Below are 6,567 nucleotides of genomic sequence, written 5' to 3' on the forward strand. Positions count from 1 at the left end.
CGGGGGGGGGGGGGCTCAGAATCGTCCCTCCAGAATTTCCACTCTGCTGCCCTCACCCCAGGACCTCCATGACTCAGTGTGGCAGGGCAGAGAAGCTCAATGCCGCTGCCACAAGCCAAGCACCACCATGGCAAAGTGCCCCCTGCCTGCCTGGCAGCAGCAGGGGTGGCAGCATGGAGTTGTGCCTGCTGCTGCTGCTGCGTGGGCAGGGGGCACCTTGCCATAGTAGCAAGGCCACTTGGCTCGCAGTGCCAGCATTGAACTTTTCTACCCAGCTCCACTCTGCCCTGTCAGGCCGGGTCCCCCCCTGCAATCACCTCCTGGATGAGCCATCTGCAGCCTCATCCTGCTCTGCGCTTGAGCCCTGCAGCCATGCATTCTGGGCCTGGGCCCCAGCACCATACCACTGCAGCTGGGCAGCAGCCCCAGCCCTGCCCAACTCCCTCTCTTCCTCGCTATGGGGACCTCAGTTCTCCCCTCCCTTCACTCCTCCCAGACCTGCCTGCGGGGAGCTGCTCTCCAGGCTGCCTGGTGGCCATGTGCATGTGTACATGTGTACATACATATGGTGTCCCCTACCTAACTACACTCCTCCCACTTCATGCAGCCCCTTGCAGGCTGGAACTCTCTGTGTTTTCCATGTTTTTCTCCTTTTAAAGGAGGAAAAATCCAGGTTTTTCTCCTTAAAATGAGAAACTCTGGGTTTTACCATGTTTTTCTGTGGCAAATGGAAAACCCAAATCCCTGCTCATCATAAGTAGCAACCTCTCAGGGGGCACAGAAGGACAAAATAAAGTGATGACATCACCTGGCAACGTGGCAAAGTAGAGATAAGACCATGAGTTCATTTAACACGAACACTCATTTAGAGTGACACTTTATAATCATCTAACTTCCCTGAACTTTTACACCTTTTCTTGATTCTCCTCTGACTCTAGAAGTTTACAGCAGCTCTGGTTCATTCATATTTCAGATCTTGGGCTAAGATAATGGCCTCAGAATTAAAAATAGAATAAGATGGATGGCAAAACTAGGACACACTGCTCTGATTCTTCAATACAGCTGTAATTAAGTAGGGATCTTGTACAAGCCTTTGTAACAAATCACCACATTTGGTAGGTCATAAGACTTCTAACCATGAGGGCAGGAGTGGATCAAGTATTTTTGAAAAGGACAGGTGCAGGAGCAACTGTCTGGGCCATAGAGTTGATTGCATCCCTGCTCCCAACCCCCTGCCCCCCCCCACAACCGCACCCACTGGTGTGGGTAGCCCACACCACCGGAGCCTATAAGGACTTTTCTAAAGTCTCTAAAGCACATAAGAATTGTCCCTTTCCTTTCCATGATTAGGCATGTCCTTTACCCTCCTCTCCACACTGCTGCTGCTTCCCCTGCTGACCTAGGTTGGGGAAAACTTTGAAGCTGTTCTTTGTTGCCCCATCCATGCCATGCCAGGGCTGGGTCCATCTGGGAACAGCGACAGTGGTAGCAGCACAGATGGGTAGGGGGTGGGTTCCCCCTGCGTGGACCCCTGGGAACCTCCCTGCCCGTTGCCTCTGCTGCTGTCACTGTTCCCAGATGAGCCCACCCATATACAGCCTGGATGGAGCAGGCAGGCCTGACTTTGAAGCTTCCCTGGCCCCTGGGACAGCAGGGAAAGAAGTGGGGTGGGGGATAAGGGAGTGATTTGCCTTTGAGTATGGAGGGAAAGGGAGGGATTGTTATGTGCTTTGGAGATTTAAAAAAAAAACCCAACCCATTAGGTTCCTGGGATGAGATCCAATCTGAAAGGGGAGGGTGGGGGTGTGTGCAGCCATGCCACTGCACCCCCTCTGGATATGGATTAACCAAAGTCCTTTTGTGGGTGGTCAAAGGGAGGCTTCAGGAGTCTCTGCAAGGCATTAAGTTGTCTGCCTGCCTACATTTCAGTTTGTTTCATGGCTAAGATAAGGTTCTTTGGGTAAATCCAGTATCTCTTATTAGACCAACTCAAATAGTTGGAAAAATTCTTCTTAGCAAGCTTTTGAGAGGAAGCATCTGCAGATGGTCTGTGCTTTTCCTGGAGTGGCTTGTATTTTTTACTATGAGTGATGGCATCCAGGGTTCTGGAAGTACGCTTTTGGATGTTTTACGTAAATCAAGATGAGGATCCACACCTGCTGGACTGCCACTGGAGCCGGAGAGTAGAAGCTACTGGATTACACACCTCCTGCTGCAACTGTGAAATACTCATTTCCTCCCCTCCCCCTTTCCCAAAGAAAGGAAAAATAACTTTATTTCAAAATAATCACGCACACTTTTAGCTTAATGTTGTTTACCACTGTCAGTACAGCATTACTCTTCCTTATCCATTTGGATTTTTTTATTTAATCAAGACTCTTCTCTGCAAGGAGTGACAGCTTTGGGGGAGGAGGGAAACAAACCCTATCCAATTATTCTTTTCCATTCCTTAGAATATAAAAATCAGCATGAGCCCATAGACTAAGCTGTTTGGATCCTGCTGTTTCAAACAAGTTATACAGACACTTCGAACGAATTGTAGTTAGAGAGCCAAATGAGAAATAGCTTCCATAAAATATTTTGGAAGAAATAACAACTTTACCTTATGTCTGTATTTTTGTCTTCTGTGATGGAAAACTTCAAAAATGGTTTCTTTGTAAGATTTTCAGAATTTTCATTTCAGTGAAGAAAGCAAGCCCTTACTCTTATTACTTACTTTTTTCCACTTTTTGCCCTCTGAAAAGTAAGAGTGAGGCTGCTTTTCTTCTTGCTAAATTACTTTTTGAAAGTTTCAAAACCTTTGATTTTGAAATGTCTCTCTGCAATTTCAAACATCATTTCCTCCTCCCCTCCCTTAAACTGTCATTTTTCCACCCTACAATTTATGGAAAATTTTCCAGTGGCTTTAAAAATTATATCAGGGTGACTATTCTCCACAACTTTAAAGATGCAAGAAGAACCTATTTAAGATATTTTAAAAATCAGGAAAATTGGTCTTCTGAAAATGGGAAGCAAAATGGATGGTTTATTGATGTCAAGCCTGACCAGTAGTTAAGTGGGCATATCCTCAGGGAAATCCCAACTCAGCTCAAATGTCTCTTCAGTTGCTATCAACCATCTAAAGAAGAGGGTCTGAAAAAAACATCAAGTGTCTTGTTTTCATGCTTGGTGGCTATCTACTTCCTCAGAGGCCAGGCAGAAAAGCACTTGCAGCATTTTGTGACAGCCAATGCAAGCCTTTGATCCCCCTCCTGCTAATGGAGATTATTTTGTCCCCCAGATTGAAAATAGCAGTCCCCCTTTGAATCCTGAATTCAAATCTAGCTCAGCTCCATGGTGCCCCAGAAAGTATCTGCCAGTGACTAATGGATGGCCCATGTGAAGTAAGGGGTTCTTTCAGGCAATGCACAACAGACAAGTTTTCCTCTTCCCAAAGGTATTACTGCAGGTGGAAGCCTTATTGCTCAAAATGTTACACCCTGCAAGCATTTCTTTTTAATAACAGCAAGGATTAAATGGCTACTGAAAATCCACTCCTTGAAATTGGTCCCAGCCAGATACACTGAGAGAACTTAGTGAAAGTTGCAGCGTGTTGGGGCTTATTTAAATATACATGCAGCTGGGTTTAGTAACAACCACAGCTCGGGTCGTCTTGGGTGAAAGTTTCCTTTACTCTAGCTGCCCTGCTCTGTTCACATGTGCTATGCTTAGAAATCCCAGGTGTTGCGTTTTCCCTAAGAACAGGTGCTCCTTTGCCTTTCAATTTGTGGTCATTTAGGCAGAGGAGCTCCTCCCAGAATGCCCCTGCCCCTGGAGACATGGTATAAAAAGCTGGTAGTGCCTGTTTCACAGTGGATGTTGTTATTGAGGGAGAGGGTTTATGTGCCATTCCCCAGTGACTGGGTGGAAGAACAGAGGGTTGACTTTGCTTTGGCTATATGTAGCTACTGTGATACTTATTAAAAAAGAGGCAGCACTTTCTAAACCTTGGTGTAGAGAGCCCTGCAACCTAGCCTGGCTCATGTAATGAGCAGTCCTTCATTCTGGTTTATGGAAGTTGAAGTTCTTTCTCCTTGTGTTTATGCAGTTCATGTTCAGTAAGTTAAGAAAGGACATAGGCTTCCAGGGCTGCCAGCAGGTACCTTCCACCAGTTACTGGAAAAAAAATTATGTGAACTGTTGTCTCCCTTTTTTTTCTGAAAGAGGGGGAGGAGGAATTTTCTGGACTCTGAATCTGGGAGCTCATACCCCCTTCAAAGAGCCCCTGGTCTGTTAAGCCTAATGAAAGAGAGACTGAGCAGGGAATCTGCAAATATACTAGTGGGTAAACAGTAACAAGGGAAAAGAAGTATTTATGCTAAGGTACACTTTTTTGTCCAAAAAAGCAGGTGAAAAAGCCATGAATGAATTTAGACTGGAAATTTTCTAACCTTCAGAGCAGTGAGGCCCTGTAATGGGCTCCCAGTAGAAGTATGGGCAAAAACCTAACTAGCAGTAAGGAGGATGATCACTGATAAGCATGTGCCACTCTAGGAGGGTGCCTGTATTAGTGGGGGACTGGATAGAACAATCTTCCAGTTCTTTGTTCCTATGAAATTAGGGTCTGCTCATGAACTGCAAAGGAGGCAGTAAAGGTGAATTCAAGCCCTTTGTAATTGAGGTAGTTGCTGGAGCTAGGGCATAGCGGTGCTCTGCTTTAAGTTAGGGCAGGTCTATGCTGCTGTACTTGATCTCAAAGCTTGATGCAAGAGCAGGGAAGGCAATGAAATGAGTACACCAGGCACCGTTTTTTTTCTGATTCCTTAGGGGCTATTTTTATAGGCACTGTGGAGCAGTTCATAACAAGTGTAGCATGGGTGTAATTCCTCTCTCAACATTTAAGCTGGTGGCTGCAAACATAGCTGTTTTTTCCAAATGATTTATTGCCGATTTAAGTTTTGTGGTTGTCTTAGCAATAAACTAATTGCTTCTTTAATTACTTTTTGTAGGAGCTAAAAGTATTATAAAGACCTTTCCTTTGCGGTGATGATGCTCTAATTTTAAATAGATCAAGAATAATATTTAAAATGCTACTTCTGTCCTATAGCAGGACTTTTTCTGGACTGTGGAAGAAAGTGTGTAGTCAGATGGGCATTTGTGACAAACTAGGACAAGAGGAGTATATCAAACTGACAGATGTGTGCCTCTGCTTCTCTCTGGCCATTTCTATCTTTCCAATGGATTATTTGGCAGTGACAGTAGTCACTCTTAGTCCTGGTTGCTCCTGGGCACTGTTCAAGATGCCTCTCTTCAGGTGCTCATCATTCAGGACCCACAGAATGTAGACATGTGAAACACTTGTCAATAGTGTCAGCTCTCTCAGGCATGGTGAGATTGAGTTCAGCTGGTTAAACTGCATTTAGAAATGACAATTTTTTTTCCTCTAAACAGCAGCATTCATTTTTTAAAAGAACATTGCTTGCTACAAACACAGATAAATACCTCAGATTCCACAAAGGCCTGCTTGGTGCACCATGTACAGACAAATCAGTGTGTGCATTCACTGTGAATGCTGGGCTGTCACAGGTGTTGCGTATTCATGCCATTCTTTAGAGACATTTCTTGTCTCTCTTGGATTTGAACAAAGGGATTCTTCTATTAATCTCAGACTGGATTCATAATGAAACACCTTCTGGCAAATGGTCTGCAGGGACTTAGTATCTGAATAAGCAGAAAGGAAAATATTTTTTTCTTTTTTTAAAGAAAACACCACCACAATGACAGAATTATAAACAGAGAAACTGGGATTCATGTTCTTTCCTCAGTGAAGCCTTTGAAACCAAAGCTTTTATTTAGCTGAAGAAAGGGGAAGTGGCCAGTAATTCAGCACAATCACTTGGTTGCTCATTTGTTTCTGACCTGAGGTTTGCACTGCAGTACTTGCTTTGTTGCATGCATACGGGGCTAGTCACAAAGTGAACTGTAGTGTGCAAGGGAACCTAACTCCTTGTACACCCGTCATGTTCCCAAGGATTTTTAACGCCTTCTGAGGTGCCTGCTTGGTTACACAATGCTCCTTGCTTTTCATTTGTGAGGCTGATCCAAATGATCTTCCTTTGTTTTGTCTCAGGACAAACCATAGGCAATGTGTGTGTGTGGGGGGGGCACAATACTGCACCTTCACTGCAATGAGGGGGCACAACTCCACACTGCTGCTGCTGCCATTGCTGCCCCCACTGCTACCAGGTGTTGGGTCCAGCTGGGCTGCAGCCCCATACCCTGCCGTTGCCGCAGAACTCGTGACGCTGCCACTGCCACCACCTCTGTTGCTGCCAAGCTGCAGTCCTGTGCCCCGTGCCCCGCTGTCAGCACATAAATCTGGGGAGTCACGTGCCCTGCATCCTCTGACGTGTCCCCTCTGGGACAAATCTTCCACGTGGGGAAATGAGCAAGTTATGGGCGTTCTTCTTGTTTTTACTTTTTTAAATGAAGAGAATTTGGTGCCTTCTTCCAGGTAGGGTTAACACAGCCAGATTTTTTATATGCTTTTGCACACAGCTCTGCCAGGGCACCTCAGCTGTGATGTGC

This window comes from Gavialis gangeticus, unplaced genomic scaffold (genome assembly GCF_001723915.1).
Source record: "Gavialis gangeticus isolate Ggan-Ray unplaced genomic scaffold, GavGan_comp1, whole genome shotgun sequence".
Classification (NCBI taxonomy): Eukaryota; Metazoa; Chordata; order Crocodylia; family Gavialidae; genus Gavialis; species Gavialis gangeticus.